Source organism: Lampetra fluviatilis, chromosome 44 (genome assembly GCF_964198595.1).
Source record: "Lampetra fluviatilis chromosome 44, kcLamFluv1.1, whole genome shotgun sequence".
Classification (NCBI taxonomy): domain Eukaryota; kingdom Metazoa; phylum Chordata; class Hyperoartia; order Petromyzontiformes; family Petromyzontidae; genus Lampetra; species Lampetra fluviatilis.
Genome location: NC_136318.1, coordinates 7,026,595 through 7,053,281, shown reverse-complemented (window position 1 = coordinate 7,053,281; position 26,687 = coordinate 7,026,595). Strand labels below are relative to the sequence as shown.

The 26,687-nt window shown below is 45.3% G+C and overlaps 1 protein-coding gene across 2 annotated transcripts in view; it reads left to right on the top strand.

The window, feature by feature from the left end:
* Positions 1–288: 288 nt before the first annotated feature.
* The window catches only part of LOC144947350 (membrane-associated guanylate kinase, WW and PDZ domain-containing protein 1-like), a 320,338-nt gene continuing 293,939 nt past the window's right edge, over positions 289–26,687 (top strand). Inside the window, exon 1 of one of the 2 annotated variants that reach the window (XM_078876623.1) lies at positions 289–421. The gene's annotated coding sequence lies outside the window, so the exon portion shown is untranslated. The remainder of the gene's footprint in view (positions 422–26,687) is intronic. The other variant, XM_078876624.1, reaches the window with a different exon arrangement.

Sequence of the window (26,687 nt, the reverse complement as noted above, 5' to 3'; positions counted from 1 at the left end):
GGTGGTGGGGGGGGTCTGGGCTGGGAGGGCGACTCCTGCGGTACCAACTAAGGGCTGAACGATTCATCGATTTCAAATCGATTCATCGTTCAGCCCACGTGCCAACGCTTTCCGCGCATCGCCGCAGCGGGCAAAGCTGATAGCGCGCGCGACCCTTAAGAGGCGCTCGCGGTACGCGCTACGTGTGCGTGTTGGTGCGCGCAGAGAGAGAGAGAATACCCCTCCTCCCTCATTCATCCACATGCCACCTCCCCCTCCGCATCTCGCTCCCCTCCCCATCACCCCCACCACCACCGCCGCCGCCGCCGCCACCACCACCACCTTTCTCACAAGCGACGAGAGAGCGAACCGAGCGAAAGGCGGGTCTTGTGGTTGCTCGCGCCGGGGCTGAAAGAAGGGCTTGACCGGGCTAACGACGCAGGTGAGTGTGACGTTTGGTATGCGGTGTACACACACACCATCACCCCATCGTTGTCATCATCATCACCACCACCACCACCATCATCACCGTCGTCGTCGCCGTGATGAACCCACCTTATCCGCGCTGCGATCGCGGCAACGTCTGGAGGGGATGATTTCACAGCGCGGCACGCACGATACGGCGTGGTTTTGGGATTCGTGATGGTTTGCGTGGCTGGCGATTTGCCATCCGTGCAGTGTGTTGCGTCGCCGTTGTGATGTTCACTCCGCGCATTCTTACGTCAACCGCTGTGCCGAGTTCGACTCCGGGCTCCGCGGCCAACAATCGCCGACGATTAGCTGAACCGGGTCCCCCCCATAGGTCGACTCGGCCTCAAATGAGCGCCTGCTGCGGTGTGTAAAACATCGCCGCCGGGGAGACAAAGGCGGCCGGGCGTGGTTGCCCGCTCATCCCACCAGTGCCGGCCTTCATAGGTGCTCGCTAACATCACTCCCAACAGTCTGTTACAGGCTAGAGCCGGGTGGGGTGGTGCGGGAGATCTTTGTCTTTGGTGATGGTGGTGGTGGTGGTTGTTTGATGATGATTGTCCCTGAGTGAGAGTGTGAGTGCTTAGCTGGAGATGGTGGAGGCGAGGTTTTTTTATTTGGTGACCCCCCCCCCCACCTCTTCAAAGGGAAGGGAGATAGCTCAATGGAAATCCGGCGTCTTTATCATCATCATCCTCCTCCTGCGGGCTCGGGCTGGCTGGGCAATGTGGGAGCTGTTTTGTTCGGAAGGGGTAGAAGCTCCGCAGAGAGAGAGAGAGAATGAAAGGAGGAGGGAGGGAGGGCTGTAGCCACATGGCTGTCTGCTGTACATGTGCCCAGCACAAAGCCCATCTCCGGAGCTTCTTGCTGTGATGGAGGCGAGGGGGGAGCAGGAGAGATTGGAGTACTGGGGGATTTAGCGGCGGTGCTGACCATACTTCACCACGATAGCCAGTGCGGACCGGTGGTGTTTTTTTTATTTTACAAATGTAGTACGGGGTGGTGGGGGGGCAGCATAGATGTCCTATAGGAAGTGCAGTACAACAAATGGATTTTGCTTGCACAGTCTGGTGTGGAGCAACAGAGCCACAGCAACGGCAAGAGATGTCTCTGTCACATCAAAACGTGCCAGCATATGCCTTTCGTGAACCGAGCGGTGAGATGGAGATCATTTGGGAGTGATTGTTGTTATTATTTGTCTTGGAGCGCGCGAAACAAACACGGTATAAGAATCTGGAGGTTTTGAGAGAGAGAGCGAGAGAGAGAAAGGGGAGACAGAGAGAAACATAACTACAGGGTTGTTATTGTTGTTAAGAGATGCAGGGAGATTCTCTGCCCGGCCATCGTGCTGCTGCTGCTGCGCGCTTTGTACGCGGATTACTGCCTCCCAGAGAATCCGTGGTGCATACCGAGCGAAAAAAATATATACATAGACAAGATGAAATGGCGAGATATTACCCCACACCAGCACCACCTATACGATGCGATTACAACCATTCCAATGCTTTGTCGCGTCTTTTTTAAACGCGCATGTGTGTGTGTGCGCACGCATTCACTCACCTTGCCCCACGTATCGTGTCCCGTAACCGTTATATTGAAATTGAGAGTGGGATGCGACGCGATTGATTGCGAGTTGGGGGTCTCTCTTGCTATCACCTGCACGTGTTTTGTAATGTTATAGAATGTTTTCGGTGCCACTTTGTGTTTGTGCCTTGCTCGCCTGCACACAGTATGCTGCATATACAGTTGTAACCAATTGTGTGTACACACAACTGGATCTGCTGTGTGTGCCGCATGCTTCTCTAATGTCAATGCAATGCAGTTTATACATTACAGCACAACACGCACAGGATATGATAACACTATAATACGTGTACATTATAGTCCACGACTGCATCATGTATATCGAGTAATAGTGCCTATTGCAGAATATGCTTTGACCCTATTCTGCCCATCTGCTATGCACTTGGACTGTGTGTGTGTCAGCTGTGTGTGTCAGCTGTGCATGCAATGTTGGCCGTGTTAGATACGAAGGGCTGGACACCGGGGGTGTTAAGATAAGCTTTTCTGAAGGCAACATTGGTGGCGGTAGTTCGAAATGAGGCTCCTATTGTAGGAGCACAAGTCACGGGAAGGAGGAGAGAGAAGGGTTGAGGTTGGTATAGGACTTGTGTGTGTGTGTGTACCCTGGGCTGTGAGACTGAGGTCAAGTGGGGGGGTTGGTACTGCTTTCGGCGGACCAAGTTTCTGATAACCACGATGAAAGTGTGAGAGGTGTGTGTCTTGAATGTAGAGAGGAGGAGGATGTGTTGGGCGGGCGTGCTTGCCTCTAAATTACCGTGTGGATATCCGTTCGCTGGACCCAACCTGCAGAGCTCGAAAATCAAAATAAGTTTGCTGCCCTTTTGAGTACGGGTGGCTTGAGACGGATGCCAGGAGATTTTTTTTTCGACAAGGCAGGATAAGGGGCCGTCCATAAATGACGTCACGCGATTTTGGACGATTTTTTTACCCCCCTCCCCCCTCGTTACACGGCGTCACACAAAGTCGGACCCCCCCCCCCTCAAACATGACGTCACAAAGCTCTGTCACCCCCCAAAAAAAAAACATGCTTCGAATCGCTTTAAACTATTGTCATTGTAGTGCGTATTTAATGTGGCGCTGCACTCTGATGTTGTAGGAGAAAACATTTATCAAAAAGCCTGTTTAATGAAGTAGAACGTGTTGTATATATTGATTTTTAAAGTTGCGCATTTTGATGTGACGTCACATTTCTCAAACCCTCACCCCGTCACACATCGTCACATATGTCTGACCCGCCCCCCCCAGGTGCGTGCCGTCATTTATGGACGGCCCCTAAGTAAAAATGCAGAAAGTGCTGTCGAGAACATGGCACGTGCGTTGTGTAAGATATATGATGAGGCAAACACAAAACCCGTCTGAACTTTGGTTGGTTGTTGGTTGGTTGACATGTTTTTGCCGGATGGGGTGAAGGCAAAGATCTCCGAGACTGACCACCGTCATGATGTCTCCACGAGTCGGTGACCGAGGTGGAAAAACGTCCGAGCTTGTGATGTGGGGGGACGCGTTGGGACAGATCTTGGAGGTCGCGGGTCAACCGGGGTCATGGGTCAACCGGGGTCATGGGTCAACCAGGGTCACGGAGGTTCGGGGATTTGGGGCACAAAGCGCTGGCGAGGTGTGGAGGTGACCCTCGGCGACATTTGGCCGAGACGGCATGTTGATCTTGATGTGTACGGCACACGGCAGCTGACCACCTTTGTATCCCTTGTGCTAATTTTCACGCCCACACTGCTCCTCTATCAGATGATAAAACACATTATACGGATGAATTTATCCAAGGGTTGGTGCAGATCTTGATTTGGACATTATCTGCCAATGATAATATTCATCTTGGCCCTGATCCAGAGTAGAATGCTGTCTATGCAGCGAGTTAGCAATAACAGTATAAGGTTCGGGGTGTATGTTTGTGTGTGTGCGTGCGTGCATGTATGCAGTGATTTGCATACATAAATGATGAATTCATATCAGCGAGTGCATGTGAAATGAAACTTCCTTGGAAGCCTGCAAATGAGCTGTGAGTGTCGCTTGAAACGCATAACAAGGCTGATGTGATTCACACGCGTGTTCCTGGTCACATTGTCCACTCAGTGGGAAAACGGCGCAAGTGGATATGCAGTTGTGCAGTGGACGCTGCATGGGATATGATAGAAAGCATTGTGTGTGAAAGCCCGTGTTGTGTACGAATGCGCCTGGCAAACACAGCCGCATCTGCGTTGCTTATGCTCTGGTGGAAATGTGTGACTGCTGCATTCAGAGGCTGGGCATGATTTATGAATCTGTATATGTGTATTGATACAGATGCGGTGGGAGTAAGGGAGAGAGGTAGTGTAGCGGTTAGCGCCCTGCGCTACAAACCCGGCCACCCGAGTTCGATTCCCGCTTCGATTCCCGTTCACGGCCAACGCCAGTGACGATTATCTGAACCGGTCATGGGCCTCCCCCTAGGTCGACTCAGCCTCAAATGAGTACCTTGTGCGGTGTGAAAACATCGCAGCGAGGGAAACAAAGGCGGCCGGCCGTGGTACTGGCCAGCCACCACCTCGTGTGCCGTGCCGGCCTTCATAGGTACTCGCTTGTAGCACTTGGCCTAACAGTCTGTCCAGGCTATCGGGGGGGGGATCCTTTGTCTTTGTATTTTGAGACAGGTGCAGGAGTACATTCATTCTATTCCGATCGGTGAATCCCTGCTCAAATTAGTATTGGGGCTGCTCAAACTTTGTGGTTGGAACCCCCATAAAATAGTGAAAATATAATAAAAAAATTTTGGTATTGGTCTACTTTTGTTTTGATCCTGTGTTATTTTTACTGGCTGTACTTTTTCGATAATCCTTGAAAGAATATAGTCTCAATGGATTCTCACCTAGTATAAAGTATATGGTAGAAGCTGAGCTCCGTTCTCTCTCAACATATACGTACACACAATATTGTTGAGTCCATCGGGCTGTTATGATTTTCAAGACCACCTATACCCAGCAGCATTTGTTTTGAAGCAAGCGAACTCTGGACTGGTTTCAGCCTTCCTGGGTCTCATCGTCAGAGTCGAGCTTCATAACTAAAATGCTGCTGGGTTACCATGAGATGTTGTTCATCGTTAGAACACCCGTGCATAATCATGGGACCCTGCCTAATGCAAAAAAATATATTGAACGTCTAGATTTGAAGTTTTCGTGATTGCAATGATCCATACTCTTTGGTTCTTTCGGTAAAGTCACGTAGGTAAAAATCTCTTTGGCGGTTGTGCTTTCGCTGCGTTGTCCCCACGTCGTGATTTAATTTAGTTGTTTTCATTTTAAATCTATTTAATTTTTTACCTACGTGACTTTATCGAAAAAAAACAAAGATTATGACTATTGAACGTCATCTGCGTCCACATTCCTATGGCGGGGAATGGTCTTCCCAGAGAAGAACCGCTGATGACGTCCCAGATAATGGGTTACTGTTCGTTTTATTGGCCCCAATTTATGGGATTTTGAGGCTTCCTCTGCTACAACACAACTAAACTGTCTAAGACTTGTATGCGTAAGTGACATCGTTACATACGTTATTTGTATAACAATATCGTCCAAAGATGGAGTAAGATACTTTCCCCCTGCCTATGTTGCATACACTTTTTTAGCGTGGTATTTACCATCTGTAAAATGGCCATTGTTTCTTGAGCCTAAAAAAAAAATTGCACTAATAATCTAAAACTAAATAACCAGGTGGTTATTTAGTTTTAGATTATTAGTGCAATTTTTTTTTATTCCAAAACCTGTGTCAAACCGAACGTGAAGCATATATTTGCCCATCATCCTGATTGCACCTCGTTTATTATTGATGCAAGCCATTGGTTTCCTTCCAGGCATTCCGAGAGAAAAAATTACGATCGGAGTGTGAAGCTACTTTGATTATGTACGCAGGCTGACTCGACTGTATTAGTAAGCGCATGCAGGGCAAGATTGCAGGAGGTATATAAATATGTAACAAAGCGAGTTTCTTTTATTTAGTAATACATATTTAAGTAACCGTACAAGGGCATACGTAACATCGCTAACATTAGCAGCCATGGTCAATCCACTGCTGGATGAAGGCCTTCAAATTCTTCGCAATTCCTCACGGCTCTCCTGCTGCAACAATCCACCTGGAACCTGTGCACAAGCCGGTTTAATCGCTCCATCTCCTCATGGGGGACGTCCTTTCGGACGCACCAGGTAAATCACCAAATTTAACTTAACTTTCAATCCCATGAATCGATTGGACTCCTGTACCTCGCGGTTTCCCGGCATCGTTCATTGAAGCCGCTGCCCTTTATTCTCTACCAGGCAGGAGCCCATTGAGGAAATACGACAGAACTCATGCGCGGCCCCATTTAATGTGCGACCCCCTAACATCCACAATGTTCCAATTATCCGTGATTTTGCAGACAGGCGGGGAGGGAGCGGAAGGAGCAGCAGAGGAACGCTGCTGTAATCCGTTGATCCACGGCGCCCCGTAGATAAGGGCAAATCTGCCTACCGGTGCTGACTTGACGACTTTGTCCACAGATATTCAAAGGGTTAATGGCGATGGTATTCATGCGCGGCGATAAGCGATGGTGGTCTTCGACGTCAGCCAGTCGTTGCCGCCTCCACTGAGCCTGCCTTTTGATGCTGTATTGGCGACGACGAGCAGAAGATTGAGGTTAATGGTCACCGACGCCAAGTTGGGACAACCAAAAACTCGGCGTGCCCGGACGGACATTTCAGCAAGGTCTCCGAGGGTCGGCAACCATGAAGCTGCCCTGTAGCGTGACCTTGTTTAAAACGTTGGGTGGGGGAGGGGGGTGGGGACGTTCCGATACGTTAAACGCTCAACAGAATTCGCACGGTTGGCTTCATACGGTGCGAAAGAAGTTCCACATACGAGCAACGATACGATCGGCCTTTGTCTATATCACGCATTCTGCTCCAGCCTCTAACCACCACCAGCCCGCTATGTAATTGAGAAAATATCGTCCAATATTTTTTACTTGACAATGAGATGAAAATAGAAAGGGGTGGGGGGGGGGCTTAGCCTTTAGCAGCTGAGCCCCCCTACCCAACCCAACACACCCCCCCCCCCCCCCGATTCTATGGTGCTGCCATGAAGATGAAGCGACAGTGCGCCGGAGTCACGTGGTGTGGATACAGTGCTCTGTGAGAAGCTTCGGAGGAACAACGGCCGATAGATGATGATGATGATGACGACGAACAACGAGATGGTGTCTGATGCCACCGTGGCTTGTCGGCCAAACAAAATGAGACCAGACAAATTTCTACAAATTATCTGTGACGGGCTTCTCCTCACACTTTCTACATACATGCAATAAGAGGTGTCTGTGTTGTAAAATCTCAATCTTGATTGGAAGCTTTCGTGACTGCAGGAATCCATACTCTTTGGTTCTTTCGGTAAAGTCACGTAGGTATCAAATAAAATAAATCACGACGTTTCGGGCGCACACATAAGCGTCCGTCATCAGGTGGGAAAGCGTGGTTTGCTGCTGAGGCAGACTGTTTAAAAAAATGGCAAAATCTCCTTTTGTAAGGGAATCGTGGAATATTTAATGTTTTCCCATTTCTAAATGAGCAATTCTATACTGTCGTTGTCATCATTGGCCAAGGCCTATTGAGTGCTGGGTGAAGAAGGCCTCCTCGGTGTTGTTGCCAGCCCTATGAGCCTTGCGATGCCACAATCCATCTTCCTGCTGCAATTGCACTGATCGTATTGCTCCATCTCCACTGTAGTCATCCCTTGGGTGCATTTTCTCCTTGGCTGCCACTCTGTCACCTGTCTCATCCATTGGTCATCAAACCGCTCGAGCTACGAGTCACGTCCAACTGCACTTTTTGAACAATCGATACGACGGCTCTGATTTGTGTGTGTCTTCCCGAATCCGTGCCTTGTCCTTTCCGTCCATTACCTGCGATTCCAATCGTACATATTCATAGATTTAGTTGCACAATGTTTTAACTTTTGTCACTTCATTTGTCATTTTCCGTACACTGCTGCGTTTTCTGGTTTTGTTCCTGTGTACAAGTGTTGCATTTAATTATGCTTTGAGCTTTAAGGGCATTTAAATAAATTCCTCATCGGATACAATATTGTACTGTGAAGCGAAGCCTTTGCAAAATACCTTCATGAACATTGAGGGATTGCTGATGCAAGGTGCTCGGGTAAACATTGCGTAACTCCTACCATTCACGACCAAAATGCCACTTGAACGAAGCGGCGGCGGTGTGACCCAGCGTTTGTCGTGTTGTCCGCAGCGGGTCCGTGGCTCGAGCTCAACGGCCACCCCGGTTAATACTGCGAGCGCTCCAAATACGCACCCCCCTCCCCCTCCAGCTTCTCGCGGTGTACGCTAAGGATCCCGTGACGTTATTCGAAAAGGTGCAGGCTGTATGTGCCGGCGTCGCACTCCGTATTTGCCATTATTTTTGGTAAAAAATTACAGCGCAGGTGACTTCAGTGCCAGAGCCCGCAGCGTGACATCGCCTCCCACTGCGAAGCTACTGCAGACTTGTACTGCACCCGTCTGCGAAACAAATAATGCCTTGCGTGATCACCTTGCCCTATAAGACCGATGGCACATGCCCAGCGCAATGATGATTTTATTTGACTTGCGTAATGTTAATAAAAAAAATCCATATTTATAAACTAATTCAAAAAATTATCCACAAATGCTATTCTACTGTAACTAATTACAGTTGAACTTTTTAAACCTTTTTTCCCCCCCAATGGATCATATTGAATATGTTGACCTTGTGGGGAGGCCTTCCAAATAAAAAAAATTCCAATTAAAACTTGAGACTAGTCATAAACACCAGTATATTACCGGAAGAGCTCGCCAACATGCTTTCAGGATGTGTTTATACGTGTGATATACCATATGTGGGGAGCGGTGGCACAGTGATTAGCGCACTGCGCTACTAACACAGCGAGCCCTAGTTCGATTCCCACTCATGGCCAACACCAGTGACGATTATCTGAACCGGTCCTGGGCCTCCCCTAGATCGACTCGGCCTCAAATGTGTACCTGCTGCAGTGTGGAAACATCGCCACTGGGGAGACAAAGGTGGCCAGGCGAGGTGCTGGCCACGCACCCGTTCGTGTGCAGTGCCGGCCAAAAGAGGTACTCGCTAACAGCACTTGCCCAAACAGTCTATTCAGGCTACACAGGGGATATTTGTTTTTTTATATACTATACATACCCGAGACCTGAGTTTAGTTCCCGGCCACGACTAACATCATTGCGAGTGATAGCTGGTTATCCGGTCCTGAGCACACTTGCTCATCACCAACCCGCACTGACAAGCGTGGTGAAGTATGGCCAGATAACCTCCATGACCTCTGTGGCGTGGAGGGCGGCCTTCCATTTGATGGAATTGTAGTACATGACTGCACGATAAGCGTGGCGATTACATTGAAGCGATGAATGATAAAAGTCTAAATTCTGTGCCCTTTGTGATTGCAGCGCCTCCTGGATTGCACGGATTGTCATAGTTGGCAACGACTTTTTATTGGATTTTTTTTCCCCTCCGCTCGCTTGCATCTCACCTGTCAGGTCAAAAAGTGGCAGTGAGTTGCTGGCTTGCTTGCTTGGTGAGAATGATTTCCTGCTCAAACGGGCACTGAGGCAATGCTCCTCTTCTCCTGTTCACAATTCCACCCCAATGGTGGAGGCTCCGCAATGCTGTGACGACAGGTGCACGTGCATGCATTGAACAAAGCACCATTGGCTTCCCTGAAAAAGTGATGCTCGTTGTATAGAAGCCCAGAGTGATGATGGGCCGAGTCAACCTTCCCATTACGAGCCACTCACTCTACCGCTCAGCCACCTGGCCAACGAGAGTGGATTTTTTGTTCTTCGTATTTAACTATTCATATTTTACCTGGTTAGGCCCACTGGGCTATGTAGCTCTTCTTCAGGAAAGCAACCTGCATGTTGATTCTAAGTGAGAACATGCAAACCCCAAATATACAGGTGTCAGGGTTGGGATCAAACCCACGACCTCCTGCATACCAGGCGAGGTAGTTAACATCTCGCCACAGTGGCATTTAGATTGCTTGGAAAGGACCCCCAGTATAATGTGATACTTGCTGATAGTTGGGATCAATACAAAGGGTGTACATGAAACATCCAAAGCCTGATCAATTATCAGCTTTTGTGGCCAATAGAGCATAATAACCTCACTTGCCCGAATAATTTAACTGGCCAAATTAGTTCCAACTTTGTGGGAAATTCCACATGCGTACAGCACAACCTCTATTGCTAAATGAAGCCAAACGCACTTTAGCATGGACAATAACATGAATTTCTGCCCCGCTGGGATGCCCTACAGAATATTTGGAGTTATAGTATTAGTTGGCAGGTGTACATTAATAAAATATGCACTTTGTTGTTTATTTAGAGGAGATATATTAGCTTGATTACTGTACTGTACTTTTATTACAGAGGTGTTACGATTATTCTGTAACTGGCCATCAGAAAACTTTTATTATTATTATTAAAATGTCATCAGACCCGATGGTGGTCAAGTGAAGTCTCCAATATTAATGGATTAAATAAATATATATAATACACTATTTTTAAATCCTTTATATTAAGTTCACTTGCTTGCGCGCTTACGACCGTGCAAATCTTTCGGTCGTTTTTTAACCCACTTCCTGTGATCCAATCGAGCTGACATTTTGCACACAGACTCGTTGTGCGTGACAATTTATTTTCGTGAATTTTTTTTTCCAAAATTGTACACTTTGTAGGAAAAAAATTAATTATATTTAATTACCAATTGCTTAATGGTGGCAGGCAATCATCTGACCCATAGGTGGCAGCCATCTCAAGCCAGAGGACGAGAGGACTCTAGCCGCCACGCATATAAAGGATTTATAGTGAAAAACTTTGTTTTTACGGGTTAGTTTTTTTATATTCAAGGACTCCTCTACTTACAAACACTCGACTTGCGAACTTTCAGAGATACGAACAAACTTGTCCATAGGTCCATTTGCCTATTCGGACTGAGAGGCGTAAGTTCAACGACCGCTCGCAACAGATGGTGGTGGTGGCATCTAGATTTGCAGAACGTGAAGAACCGGGGGCATCTACATCTACAGAACGTGAAGAATCAGTGGCATCTACATCTACAGAATGTGACGCACCAGTGGCATCTACATCTGCAGAACATGAAGAACCAGTGGCATCTACATCTGCAGAACATGAAGAACCAGTGGCATCTACATCTGCAGAACGTGAAGAACCAGCGGCATCTACATCTGCAGAACATGAAGAACCAGTGACATCTACATCTGCAGAACGTGAAGAACCAGCGGCATCTACATCTGCAGAACATGAAGAACCAGTAGCATCTACATCTGCAGAACATGAAGAACCAGTGGCATCTACATCTGCAGAACATGAAGAACCAGCGGCATCTACATCTGCAGAACATGAAGAACCAGTGGCATCTACATCTGCAGAACATGAAGAACCAGCGGCATCTACATCTGCAGAACATGAAGAACCAGTGGCATCTACATCTGCAGAACATGAAGAACCAGCGGCATCTACATCTGCAGAACATGAAGAATCAGTGGCATCTACATCTACAGAACATGAAGAACCAGTGGCATCTACATCTGCAGAACATGCATAACCGGCGGAATCTACATCTGCATGAGATTATACAACTTTTAAAACCAATCCCTGTTTAGTGTACATGCTGTACAACATGACAGGAGTAAAGTTGGACTTACGAACAAATCGACTGATGAACAGAACTTAGGAACCTAACTTGTTCGTAAGTAGAGGAGTACCTGTATATCTGGCCTCTCTATTGATGCGTTAAGGGGCATTGCACGAAACAAATGGCAATTATATATTTGTATTTTAAGGCCGCAGTGTTATTGAGGAATGGGAGGTGTTTTCTGTTGTCATTTTTTACTTGTGCACCAGTGCCAACGCAGCCATCGGCAAATGGTGCGACGGTGCATTGATTCATCGATCGAGTCGATTCCTACATTCGTATTTGCGTGCATTGCATCATGAATATGCGAATCGATTACAGTACTGTACGGTGTTTCTAAATCGTATATATGTTGTATGCATTGAGTTCATGTAACTCCTCTGTGCTATAATTGACAATGCAATACTAATCTCAAACTAAACTGGTTTTATTGTACCAGGTAAGGCCCACCAAGCTATATAGCTCTTTTTGCAGAAGCGACCTGGCCACAAATGATATCTCAATGAAGGGGCTTATGTGTCAATTTACAGCAGCCAAATACTCTAAACGCATGTTTCTAAATGTGAAGGGCAACCGGAGGATTCGAAGAAAAATCCACACGACCACGGGGAGAATATGCAAACTCCAAAAAACAGGGGTCAGGGTCGGTATCGAACCCACGACCTTCTGCATACCAGGCGAGGGAGTTAACATCTCTCCGCATCTCTGAATCGTGAACCCAGAATCAAGACAATTCACGAAACTATAGACAGACATATTAGCAGACAGATATCACCAAGATACATAGCGAGAGCGACACAGGTAACAGAGAGGGGTGATCGTCTCTGTGTGTTGGCCTTAAATAGACAGAGGGGGGGGTTAGAGAAAAAATTAGCATATCAATGAGTGGTCAACAGACGTGGTGCTGCGAATGCGATGGCACGGCAAGCAAGCCTGAAAATTCACGAAACAATTCACGAAATTTCCGTTCCGTGCCTAGACTCGTGGAGCTCAGCGTGCGCTACGTACACCAGGTGAATACTTCAGCGCCCAAAATTGAGTGGTCAAATGTGGCACGCCACAAATGTAAACATATTTAGAGGTAAAAGCAAGCAAACTTTTATAAAGGCAGCGATGCCTTGAGGGTATAAAGTTTCCTGTCTTTTTTTGGTGTGATGGAATCTCCCCCTCCCCTCCCCCCGCGAGGGTGAATGTTGCGAATACGCTGAGCTTGGTTTAAAATATTGCATGCATTTAATATAGCGACCCACTTACCTCCCAGTAACCGCTGCCGATGGCAAATTGAATGAGCACTCATACTTGGTTTCGATGCTGCACAACTGTAGTCGTTTTGTCGCGCCTGTATCATGAAACCCTATGATCTGTGACAGGTGGCAGGGGAACCCCTTGGCAGATAAGAAAAATGTATGCATGATTGTAGATAAGAAGAAAGATTTCTCTGGTGTAGGCCATTCAGTTTAATAAATAATGCATTTATTATCAGAGCGTGTTTGCATGTTTTGCCGTAAGTATGTGTAGTTAATGCAGACTTCATGCCTTGCGAAAGGTATCTGTTTGGTGTTTCAACATCATAACACTTGTTTTATTGATAGAAAGGATAAAACCTATTCTTACGCTTCATCATTTTGGATACTGGCAAAAAAGTCCCAAAGATATGATAGGAGTTGTCGTCGTATTATACAATAATTTTTGTATTGATCCCAAAATGTGATATTACAGGAAGTTACATCACTTCATTTGCATCACTTTTATGCTTTATGAACTAAAAAGTGCTGCCGTCTGAAGTTACCTTTGCCTAAACTATGAAAATATTAACATGCTGATATGTGAATAATCGTTTTACTTTTGAACGTCATATTGATTAAGATGGAATGTTATTCAATGTAATGCATGAACAGTGACACATTAATGTTTAACACTTGTAAATCAGAAACATATGAAATAAAATACGAAATTGGGCCTAAACAAATAACAAAATCCGAATTCTGACAATTAGATCTGAAACATCTCTCACATTGTATACTGCAGCCATAGTAGTGGGATACAATACTACAAGTAAATCTTGGATTGCCCCATCTAAATTATAAAAGCCCGGAGTCCCGTTTGTCCATCAACTAAATTATTAGAGCCTTCTGAACCAGTATGATCAATCTAAACACATTCCTGCAGAGGGAGCTGGTAGGAACGTTGGGTTGCTCGGTCAATGGCCAGGGTCAACGGCGGCGTGGGTATTCCACAAATATGCCTGACTGTAAGGGCGGGCACAAGCCGGCGTGAGTAGGTTAAACGTTGAGTTTTATAAGGGCACCACGGGGTGACCAGCCCCTCCCCACCCGCCCCACCCAGCCCCTCCCCACCCTCCCCTACCCACCCACCCAGCCCCTCCCTCCCCACCCAGCCCCTCCCTACACGATGGACGGACGGACACAATAATCCCTTGTGGGCTGGTGTAACCAGGAGGTTCCTACCAGTATTAATATTACATCAATTATTGTTACATCCATTATCCAGAAATGCATACTTTTTTCCATTTATTGAGCATTTATGTAGAGTGTTGATAGTTGTTGGTCATTGATGGAGGGTCAAATAAGAAAAATATCTAAATAACTTTTGAGGTAGAATCCAGTAGTATCTGCACACATTGGGGATGGGTGGAGAAGAGGACATCAGTGGGGGGTGACGGGTGATGCGCTCAGAAGCCCTCCTCAGGAGCTCGAGTTAAGGTGGCTGTGGGCTGCCGAAATTCTAGTAGTTTAAATGGAGTGTTCTTTCCAATAATATCTGGTAACCCAGCGGTATTTGTTCACAATTTTTTATTACACTATTTTATTTAACTCTCTGTCTGTTGTTGTCGTATCTTCAAATCTCGTAACTCAAATTTAACCCACTTTCCAATGTGGTATCGACTGCAAACTTGGCATATGTATGTCATACTGATGACAACACTATATTCTATAAAAAAAAAATACAAAGTATTTTTAAACATGCATTTTTACATGTTATGTTTCGGCTTGGGTCTAATTTTCCACGCTCAACTGACGTTGGCTGTAAATCACCACGGCCCCTTACGTTATGGCAAGCCTCGGGCCACGTCCTGGAGTCGTGGAGTTCTGCCATTACTCGTACGGTACATTTCATTAAAGCGTGTTTAAATTTTTTTTTTAAATATTACTTATTTTTTATGGCAATTGAAAGCAACTTGCTAAATACCACAATTGCACGTTCAGTTTGGCAATCCATTCGATGACATCAGGAGTTGTTGAGTCCCAGTAAGGCAAAAGCAGTCCAGAGAATATTTGCTGAAACAAATGATGCTGAATGATAATCGACTGGCAAGTTAATTGGTTCATGTATATGTGGAGACAGAATACTCTGCTAATATGCTTTTACTCAATGTTCCACGAGAACATTATGAGCTTTATACTTTGCTTCTCGATTATCAGCTGATGGCATCAGTCTGGCAGTGGGGCTGCTTTGCAAATCATCTAGAGGGAATGACATGTACTAAATGCAGCAGCAATTAAACACATTCCTGCTGAGGGAGCTGGTAGGAACGTTGGGTTGCTCGGTCAATGGCCAGGGTCAACGGCGGCGTGGTGTATTCCGCAAATATGGCCGACTGTGAGGGCGGGCACAAGCCGGCGTGAGTAGGTTAAACGTTGAGTTTTATAAGGGCACCACGGGGTGACCAGCCCCTGCCCACCCAGCCCCTCCCCACCCAGCCCCTCCCCTCCCCACCCAGCCCCTCCCCACCCTCCCCTCTCCACCCACCCCCATCCCTCCCATTTTTGTATGCACGACGGACGGACACAATAATCTCCTGTGGGCTGGTGTAACCAGGAGGTTCCTACCAGTATAAAGTTCTCAAACATGCAAAGGATACTTTCACACGTCGACCCTTGTGGCAGATTTGTGCCACTTGGGTATTAGAGAAAACTAATAAACTTGTATCCCCCTAATCGGTACATTTATTGCGAATTAATTCGGCAATTTAATTTGCAATCGGCACATTTTGTGGCGATTGCAAATGGGCCGCCCATGTCGGTGCAGGTTAGTGGAGTTCTGCTGTACGTAAAATTACACGCAAATAACAGCCACGGCATGTCATTAAACTGAATCGCACACAAGTGACTAATGGTATTTACAGAGTAATAATGGCGTGAAAAAAAATCTCTGCTGGACAGTTTAAATCAAGCCATTTGCCATCTCTATGAGTCCAGAGGTGGCTGAGGTTCGCTGGATGTGTGAAAGACTCAAGGTTTTTTTTTGCGGATGATTTTAATGTGTTTCGTTTATTTTTTGGAAGAAAAAAAATGCACAGCAATTTAACGAGAGCACATGGCATAACGAGGGAAATTATTGCAACAAAAAAAATACATACAACAGGTAATTATGGTATGTGTCTGTAAGCTTTAGAATGAATTGTGCAAATGTGAATGTCATCTCCGAACGTGCACATCTTAATAATAGCGTAAACAGTGCCACGGTCAGTCTTTTTTCAATCCATTAATTTCGTGGAAGCTGTGCTGATTTATCCTTCATTGCAGTGTTCCTCTGCCGGCTTTGGCCTGAGTAATTGCCCGCCTGTACCTTTTCAACCCTTTCACTGTTTTGTTTCCACATTTAGTTTTTGTGTCGCACAGAGATCGTTTTTATGGTCAGCGTCGTGTGCTGTAGTGTTTACATTTATTAATCAGGTCTGCCATGGAAAAGAAAACTGGTCTTTTTCTACTTCTGGTCTCTTTCGGCTCCTTACCTGGCTATAAGTGAAAGTTTTGTAATCTATTCGTGTTGACACTATGGGAACCTCATTTGCCAGTAAAAATATAATTGGTTCTTTACCCTTCTATCTGGCAACAAAACTGACACCTTTTTACAAGGAGTCATGTTTCGTCGTGCGCCTTTTGGCGTCATCTGGTCCAACCCATGTGAGACTAGGCTCTAAGGAAAGCTGTCTCGGGTGTGGATCAATCAACTTTAAGGACAGTGCATACATTATCAGAGTTATGTTCTTTTGTTTGCATTATGACTGCAGGTATTGCGGTCTATGCAAACATGACTCCTTGTAAAAAAAGGTGTCAGTTTTGTTGCCAGATAGAAGGGTAAAAAACCAATTATGACAATGCATATGTTACCAGAGTGTGTTTTTTGTTTGCACTTTGACCACAAGTATTGTGGTTAATGCACACATGATTCCTTGCAAAAAGGTTTCAGTTTTGTTGCCAGATAGAAGGGTAAAGAACCAATAATCTATTCGTGTTGGTTCTGTAACTAATGTGCGCTCGAGCAGGTGAACGCCTCTAAGCTATGTATCCGTGTACAGTACTGTAATTGCATCCGACAGTGCTCAAATACACTTAGCGGCTGAGATTAGATTCCCTTTAACGCACTGCCAATCGGTGCCGCTTGTGCGATACTGTTTTATGGTCACCACATGCACGAATTCTAGATTCGGCACATATACGCACTCGCATCATCTGTCTGCCAAATGCATTGTTCCGAAAAAGAAAAAAAATCTCCAGAGATCATAACATTAGCGCCGCTGAATTTGGTCCAGGGAACATTCTCGTCTGCCAAGAGCACACTGTCGTCCGTAAGTGCCACCGTGGCAATGTGGCACGCGAAAAATCACACGCACAGCACAGTTTGCAAGTCCTTGCACACACACAACGTGGTCGAGTGCTGAAGTTTAACAAAAAAAAATGTTTGCCCCTTTGTCATTTCGGTGACCCAAGTCACTCTTGCGGATGAGACGCACACCACTCTCTAGAGTTTTCATCTGCTTAAAGACAATACACTTAAACTTGATCATCATCATCACCAGAGTGACTATCATAGTTACAATTTGTTGCAAAGTCCTCGTGTCATATGGCAAGGCGTCGTTTTCCTGTCGGTAAACGGATACCGTGGATTGCATTTTGGCAGACGTTCGATGGTGGTGTATTGTAATTTAAAAGTGAGATCAATGAAATTGCCCAACCAAGATAAAGCCCTCGTGTGCTGCCTGATATAAACTAACAAATACGAATTCAGCCCTTTGCCAGCCTCCTTCACCACCACGCTGGTCGGCTAACCTAGATTGGCCGGCACTCGGTATACAGTGCCTTGAGCTCTCCAGATTGCTGGCCATGGGATAACATCGGGGTCGAGTGATACGTGAACTGATGCTGCCCTCCCCCTTCAACCCGTGTGGTGAATTATGGTCGGACAAATCCACACGGCCTACGCGACGTGAGAAAGCTTTAATTCATCGGTGCGCTGACAGGGGTGGAAAAATCACTGAATTATCATTATTCTTCTTGCTACCGTACTGTCCTGCGATTTCAAGAATGAAGCGTAATGATTCGTTGTCTATATCGGTGCTTCACAACCATTTGCGCTCCGCGGCACTCTCTTGCGAGAATGCTCGATATTCGCCGCACACCCAAAACCAAAGACTCGTTGGGTCAACTTTTAGACAGGCTGCTGGGGCAAGTGCTGTTAGCAAGCACCTCTGCAGGCCGGCACGGCACCACGACGGGAGTGGGGTGGCCAGCACTACGCCCGGCCGCCTCTGTCTGCCCAGTGCCGCTGTTAACTCGGGGGACCCATTTAAGGCTGCGTTGTATGATTTGTGCACGTGCCCAATACAGTAACACCCTGGTTTACATCGGGGATGTGTTCCTGAAAAGGTGCCACGACCAACATCGAAAACGCGTAAATCAAAGCAATTTACAGGGTTAGGTGGAGACAAAGGCTGAGAGGCGACAGCGTAGACACGCAGCCAGCTGATATCTCTGCTGTTTGATGCATACACTCACGGCTCAAAGCCTTCCATAACCAGGATTTACGGCCTGCTGTCGTGTACATTATCTGGATAACACTAATGTTCATGAAGGGGCGCTTTTGATACAATTTATACTTTTGGAATTTAAATGAAAGTGTACTTATTTTAAATGAGAGGTACTTTTGGAAAATGTAATTGAGTATCGTGGCCAGTATATTAATTTCATAGCATCTGCATGAAATCTAGTAAAATTAATGTGGGTTTCACGTTCATCATGGATTTAAGTACAAAATGCATGAGGTGATAAAAAAGCGCTGATCTTTCCCGTGTCTGTCAACGAATACGTCACAACTCTAACCCTGGTGTCGAACATTGTGCAGACAATAGTTGGTGTTACCTAAATTGCAAGCCGGTAACTTGCAATGCATTTTTACAACAACAACAACAACAAAAAACGCTGCATGTTTCTGCATCGCCCAATGGAGTGTGTCGAGAGAGGCCTTGGCATTCATTGCGTGTCACCGATGTAATCCCGAGCTTCATTGCAGATGCGGAGCAACAATTTGGGAGTTAATTCAGCCACAGGAGAGGCCAGTAATTCCGATTTTAAGGTTTGATGTTTGAAATTTACCACCGTCTTGTCGTCCATTGACATTAATGGCCAGGCCCAATCCTTGGCGATGAAGGGTCAGAGTATTGTACTGTAATGCCTTTCTCAGACCAAATTTTGATAAGTATAGCATCTGTTTTGTTTACGCCGCCACAAAATAAAGCGGTACGCTCCATTAACTCTTCGGTCTCCTTCTGTGCTTACCGCTTAATAACGTCTTGCTGTCAAATTACGGTACATCAGTTCGTACCAGGAGGTATTTGGGGCGGCTCGTGGTTTGTAAGCCATTGCACCATACTGTGCATTACGGACACAATTTCTGCAGAGCGGCCATGATGGCTTGCTGCACTCTCAATGGCAACATAAAAGGCCCGTAAAATGTGAAGGCCGCTGTTGGAGCCTCCTCGTGCGGATTGCTGAGAAATCATTCATTACGAGGGCCTGCCGAATTCTGCCGAGCGGACAAAATGCGGTGGCCGCGCTGACGCTGATGGGTTTAGGTTTGCCGAGGGTGAGGCAACTGGGTGCACAGCTCCGTTGGGGGGGGGGGGGGGGCAGATGTCCATGTCCAGAGCACTGAGCCAGCTCTGCATAGATGTCGAGTTTAAGCCCTAGACACCAAATGAGATCAACAATGGTCTGGCCGGATTGCCAGACCGTAATGATGCGTCAGTTGATCGATTTTAATTTTAATTTAAAAAAAAAATTTCTCCAAATATTTTATTTATGCTCTCCAAATATTTTATTCATGCACGACCGCCACCGCATTATCCGGGCAAGGGCAGGGTCGGCGAGTACATAAACATAATCCACTGTATTCCCCCGGCCATGATCTGAGAAGTAAAAAAAAATCGGGAGCTCAGTGAGGGATGGGGGGGGTGCAGAGGGAAAAGGAGACGGAGAGAAAGAAAAGGGGATGAGCGATTGTCTGGCTAGGTTTGCGCAATGGGGAAAAGAGTCCAGATCGAGAGGATATCAACAATGGGGGGGCATATTCCCCTTTATACCGCCGGTGATCCCTATGACAGAGCCCCCCAATTCTCAAGCTCACGAGACATACACAGACAGGGAGACACAGAGACACGAAGATGCACACGGACAGAGACACACAGAGACACGAAGACCAACACGGAGACAAACACACACGGACAAGGGAGACACACAGAGACGTACACGGACAGAGACACACAGAGACACGAAGACCAACACGGAGACAAACACACACGGACAAGGGAGACACACAGAGACGTACACAGACAGGGAGACACACAGAGACATAAAGACCGGCGTGGACACACACACACACAGGGGGAGACGCACACAGCCTGGGGAGACGTACAGAGACACAAGAAGACCGAGGCGGAGACGCACACAGACAGAGAAAAGAGACTTAAGACAGGGAAGGAGCCTTTTGGGTGGGGGACACTGCTGGAAGGGAGGAGGGTCAAGGCTAATGATGGAGTGGCAGCCAAGGAATGGAACGCATTTAAGAGGATGTCCACCAAGGAAATGGAGCGATGGAATGTGGAAAGCGGAATAATTATTGCTCCTTAATTCGCTTTCTCTGTTTAAAACATGTTACATGAATAATTGAAGGCAAGGATATGCAGTGGTCATATTGGTTTAAAAAAACGACACCATTATTTTGATTTGAGGATATGCACCATTATTGACTTTCTTCTTTTTTTAAAGGCTTAATTGCATCTGGAACTTTGAATACGTAAATATTTCCAGAGATGTAATTAAGTTCAGTATTCCTCATGATGACTGGAAATCAATTTGTATTTATTCTAGGATCAATATGAATACAATGTCAATATCATGTTGCCCCGAGTAGAAGCAATTCATATTTCTTGCTGGGAAGTGATAGAGATGTTTTTACGCGCAAATTTCACTTGTTTGCGGAATTGCATAAAAAAGTGGGGGGGGAGGGGGGGCAGAAAGGCAAAATGTAATCCTTGACATGACTCAATTATACTTCGTGGAGTTTGATCCAACTAGATATATGACCGAATTGTTGTTAACTTTTAGTTTTTTTGGCCAAGAATGAAAAATGGAAGGTCGCAAAAAAATAATCTGGAAATTATTTTTAACCTCTACATCATTTATTTGTCAGAAGAGTCATAAATATGTTATGTTTCTTGCCCAGCGTGAAATAAATGCCGTCCTTTTAACTTTGTCTGCTTCACATTTGACCGTCCTCGCTGTTTGAAGTTAGTTTGGGATGTTTGATGGACTTTAAGGAACGTTGATTGATATTAAGGATGGAAAAAAAAGATTGTACTCTCACGAGAAACTTAACTTATTCTGATTTAAAATTTCACTATTTTAAAAAATGTCACCATTTTAAATAGTGAATGGGAGATAAGTTTTCTTTCAAAGTGTATTGATGGCATATTTTTACAATGTAATGTTGGGGTTTTCGTGGTTTTCACATTGGGAGTTCACCGCAACACCACAAATCACTTGGGCATTTCTAACTTTGGGTGGCATTGATTTTCCTCGCGTAGAACTTCGTAACATACGAGGACCGTATAATAATTGCCATAAATGAGAGAGTCCTAGCGGGTGGTTAGCCCGCCGTCTCCCCAAGCAATAACGGGTTCGCTCTAATTTCACCCAACGGATGGGATGTCTTGCTTTTCTAATCGCCATCGTGCATATACGCAGAGTGGCACTGCTCGTTGACCCTGTGTGACCTCACCTTGGGTGACCACGGCCAGTGAGTGAATTGTCTCGCCTACCCCCAAGAGATGTCGCAAGTTACCCCACCTCCCTCCAAGGTTACCGTAGGCTGGTAACCGCTGCTCTTGTGCTAACTTGCGCTATTATTAATATTGACATTTTACTGGTAGGAACCACCTGGTTCCACTAGCCCATAGGGGATTATTGTGTCTGTCCGTCCGTCGTGCATCCAAAAATTGGAAGGGTCGTGTTGGGTGGATAGGGGAGGGTGGGGGGGCTGGGTGGGGAGGGAGGGTGGGGTGGGGAGGGTGGGGCTGGGTGGGGGGTGGGAGGGGTGGGGCTGGGTGGGGAGGGGCTGGTCACTCCGTGGTGCCCTTATAAAACTCAACGTTTAACCTACTCACGCCGGCTTGTGCCCGCCCTCAGTCGGCCATATTTGCGGAATACACCACGCCGCCGTTGACCCTGGCCATTGACCGAGCAACCCAACGTTCTTACCAGCTCCCTCCGCAGGAATGTGTTTTTAAATGAATACCTATTATTACATTAGCGCATGCTCGTCATGCCATTGCCATAATGATTACTCTCACTGAACAATGTTTCACAGTGCTTGCTACGGTGAGTGTTTTGCATACGAGTGTTTATTGATAAGTGCCAATTACGTCGTGCTTGTTGCCATAAGCTAGAATGCCTTAGCTTTCAAACCACTATTCTACCGCGTACTTATTTGCAAGTCGAGAGCTATGTAAATGATGTATTATCACATGTGAATGTGTGTGTTCTTCCTTTATTTGGTCACTCTTATTCTATAAAGTGCATTAACTAAAATATAACAATTTTTTAACAGGTAAGGCTCACTGAGCTATACAGCTCTTTTTCAGAAGCTACCTGGCTGCAAATGATAGCTTAATGAAGTGGCTTATCATCGTGTGGAAATTTATAGCAGCCAAATACTCTAAACGCATGTTTCTAAATGTGGAGGGAAAAAACCGGAGGACACAGAAAAATCTACGAGACCCGGAGAAGAATCTATGAGATCACGAGGAGAACATTCAAACTCCAAATTTACAGCAGGCGTCCGGATCGGGATTGAACCCACAACCTCCTGTATACCAGGCAAGGTAGTTAACATCTCACCACTGTGGTGCCCAAACCTCTACCAGCCAAACAAGATTGTCATATTTACATAGATGTTATGTAGACGTCCCAATTGATCGAACAAATTCTGACCTAATGAAAGCTCCCCACCAGTAGCTTAAGATGTCTTCGCGACTGATATTTAACATCAGCATACAAAAATAAATAGGGATCATTGTATTGGCTTTGAAAAATCATTATTGTTGTTATTATAAATACCCCATCGAGGACACGTGCACAGCAGCTGTTGACATCAAGTGACGCACCGCCAGTGTTAACTTTTTTTTATTTGAGTCTGGTCCATGAAAACCCAGACGATTTTGTCGAGTCTTAGTCTGTGTATTTCATTTAGTCATGGATGAAAAGCAATCAAAAGTTTAATCTGCTCTGATTTATTCGATGTTGGTGCGAGGCACACAGTTCTTGCCCCCCCCCCGCTCATGCCAGGTCAGCCGACCATTGCACTTAGTAAAACATTTTTTTTTTACCAATGTAGCCAATTACCATTTTTTCTTTGTCAGTGGACTGCCATTTGTATTACCCTTTTAATAAAAATTATTTTATTCTGCATCTTCATTCAGACAAGTTGATTTTATCTCGTAGTAGTCGATCGCGCCTTGGCATTTGATGCCGAAAGTCGGAGTAATCGTCATACTTTTATGGTATCCGTCCACTTGTTTTTTTTACTCAAACAGAACAACAAATTTGTCGAGTAATTGTTTTCATCACCGAATTTTGTTCATGCAATCAACCCTGCTGATGCTTCCACTAACAACGACCAGAAAATGGTTCCCAGTCGTTCCTTATCCATGCTCATCAGATTGAGAGATGGCCCATGAATGCAGCAGATGTGACACGTTGGGCCAACGTTGATCCAACGGTTCCAATTACATGCCAACGTTGGGCCAACGTTGATCCAACGGTTCCAATTACATACCAACGTTGGGCCAACGTTGATCCAATGGTTCCATTTAGATGCCAAATTTGGGCCAACGTTGATCCAACGGTTCTAATTACATGCCAACGTTGGGCCCAACGTTAATCCAACGGTTCTAATTACATGCCAACGTTGGGCCCAACGTTGATCCAACGGGTATCCATTACATGCCCAACGATGCCTGTTTACTGGATGGTTGCACCACCTCCTCCAGGCAGTGTTGTTATTCACAACTGAAAGCGCCATTCTCCCGTTTTCAAAGCCGATTTTGGCCTCGTGCGCATATGTTTCAGAGACATTTAAATGATAACTTTTCACATGTAATAAAAAAAAATAGGATTTAAAGCATTTTTTTCCTTTACAGAATGTCAAGTTCATCAATTCAAGCCTCTTAATTTCTGCCGCTTCATTTTGTGATGGTGATTTTTATTCCCTGGTCCCCATGCCGCCAATATTGAATATTTTAATTCTGATACATTGATCTTTGCCGTGGCATTTCGCTGCACGATTGTCTTTAATGTTGATTCGGCGTGCTCTCTTAGATTGGCTTGACTGTAATTAAACTTCGTCGACATTTTTTTTTATCCCATGCAATGCGACTTGGAACGCTGCCGTGGGGGGGGGTGACAGTTAGCACACTGGACTTGCAATCTAAGTGGTTGCCGGTTCGATCTCACGAAACAACTTGAGTGCAATCTTCTTAAAATTTCCCACGTCTTTCGGCCAACCAGCGGTATAAATGAGATCACCACACTTGTCCATCGGACAGATCGCGTGCAGTAGGGTAAAGTGCGGGTACCCCCTGCCCCCCCCCCCCCCCCCCACGTCTTCCAACACCTATTGCTGACGTAGAAGAATCTGCAGAAAAATATCTTCTTGAGGCTCTAGAAATACTTCCTCGCGTGGAGGTGCTTCGGGAAGCAGTGTCGCGGGCAAGCCATTGTAGGGGATGCTCCTTTTTACCTTTTAGTACAATGTGACTTTGAACAAAATATGCATGTTCATCCAGAGTCATCTTACTGTGCTTATAATTTGTGGGAATTGTATGGTAATCACAAACATTGCTTCGAGGCAATGCATTTTTCTGATGGGTTCAAGCATCTGCAATATTATTTTATGGAAATTATGGCTTCGTGCCAATGCAGCTTTGAAGGATATGTGTACAGTACATCATATGACACAATGGACTGTAATCTTATTTTGGAGCGCCTACAGGCCCGAACATTTGTTTTCATTTGATCTTGAAAAGTATGAAACGTGATGTCTTATAATAAAAACCCAATTACAGTAGATTAAATTCATTCCGTGCTGCCAAGCAACGCACATGTATAAACTAGCGTACTGTATTCGGTTTTGCATCTATAGCTTTCAGAAATGTACGTGTTTCAATTTAAATCAAGATTTACGTGTTTAAGTAATTTTTTTTATTTTTTTTATTACTTTATTGGAAAACTTGTTTTGTTCCAAACAAAGATAGTTATATACCAACATTTCATAAAATATTGTCTATGCATGGCACAACATCCAAGCAAAAATGTGGATCATGATTGATATACAATTACACATTTTTTTTTATTAATACATACACAATCACATGCCGTTTTCTTGTAGGTCTTCTTGTTTTCTGCATTTCCAAAGCAGCACATTTGCGACCTTGATAATTTAATTCAGACATACATTCCTGGAGCTTGAACAGAATTTTAAGAGTGTCAGTCCTGAAGCTGCTGCTGATGTCAAATGGTTAAAGAAGTGTAAATACATACTGTACAGTGTCAGCATAAGTCATTGTGCTCTGAGATGTACCCTTGAAGTGCAATATTCCATTGAATAACATTTGTGTTGTATGATGCTCTGCCATTGGAATTAATATAGAGATGAGATGAGTGCATGTAGCCCCAGCTAGTTTAAGGCATAACAATTAAATTATGATTTGGAATTGGCTTTCTCAGGGAGCACAATAGATATATATTTTTTAATCTATAGATGTACATAAAGGAAGTGCGCGTGTACATGGAGGTGACTGCAGGATTCAATGTGTTGTGCTTCTACCAAATAACTGAGCCAGAGCACTGCTGAGACCCTGAGTTCAGTCGCTCTTTCCCAACCAATGTAAAACCAATTATCGAATATTGTGAGTTGACTTTTTTTTTATCAGAACGGCCTACAATTATGAAAGCAATAGCCCTATCTTGTACATTTCAATTCCTCCTTCGTTTGGCATAAACGCTCGGGGCGAAACATGTTTGACTTTGAATGCTAAGTATTGGTAAAAAAAAATGTGCACTGCCATGTAAAGAATTACCATGTTTAAAACTACCACTATGAAGAAAAAAATATCAAGCTGAGTTATGCATCCAACTCATCATCCCTTAACAGTTTCTTCATAAGATGGCATGAGTACACGATTCAAACATTTCATTATGGAGCGGTATCATGTGCAGGAAAATGCCTGTTATCCACTCTCCAATCAGTCACTACAGTATTCCTGGATGTTACCTGCATCCCCCAAATCAATCTGCATTACTTTTTACCCATTGGCGGCATCCCATGTTTCTACGGAAAATACGAAGAATTCAGTAACCGGGAAGATGAGGGTATATTCTGTTTTACCCACTCACCCATGGGTTCCACCTGATCCTGAATTATACGTGGAGTGATCTCTAAAAGCATGTCATTCGTCGTAGTATGCGTACCCAAGCGCAGAGAAGCAAATGCTTATGAATGTGCCAAATTAAGAATTTTATTCATGGGTTGGAGCTCGCACAGACTGACCTGGAACAG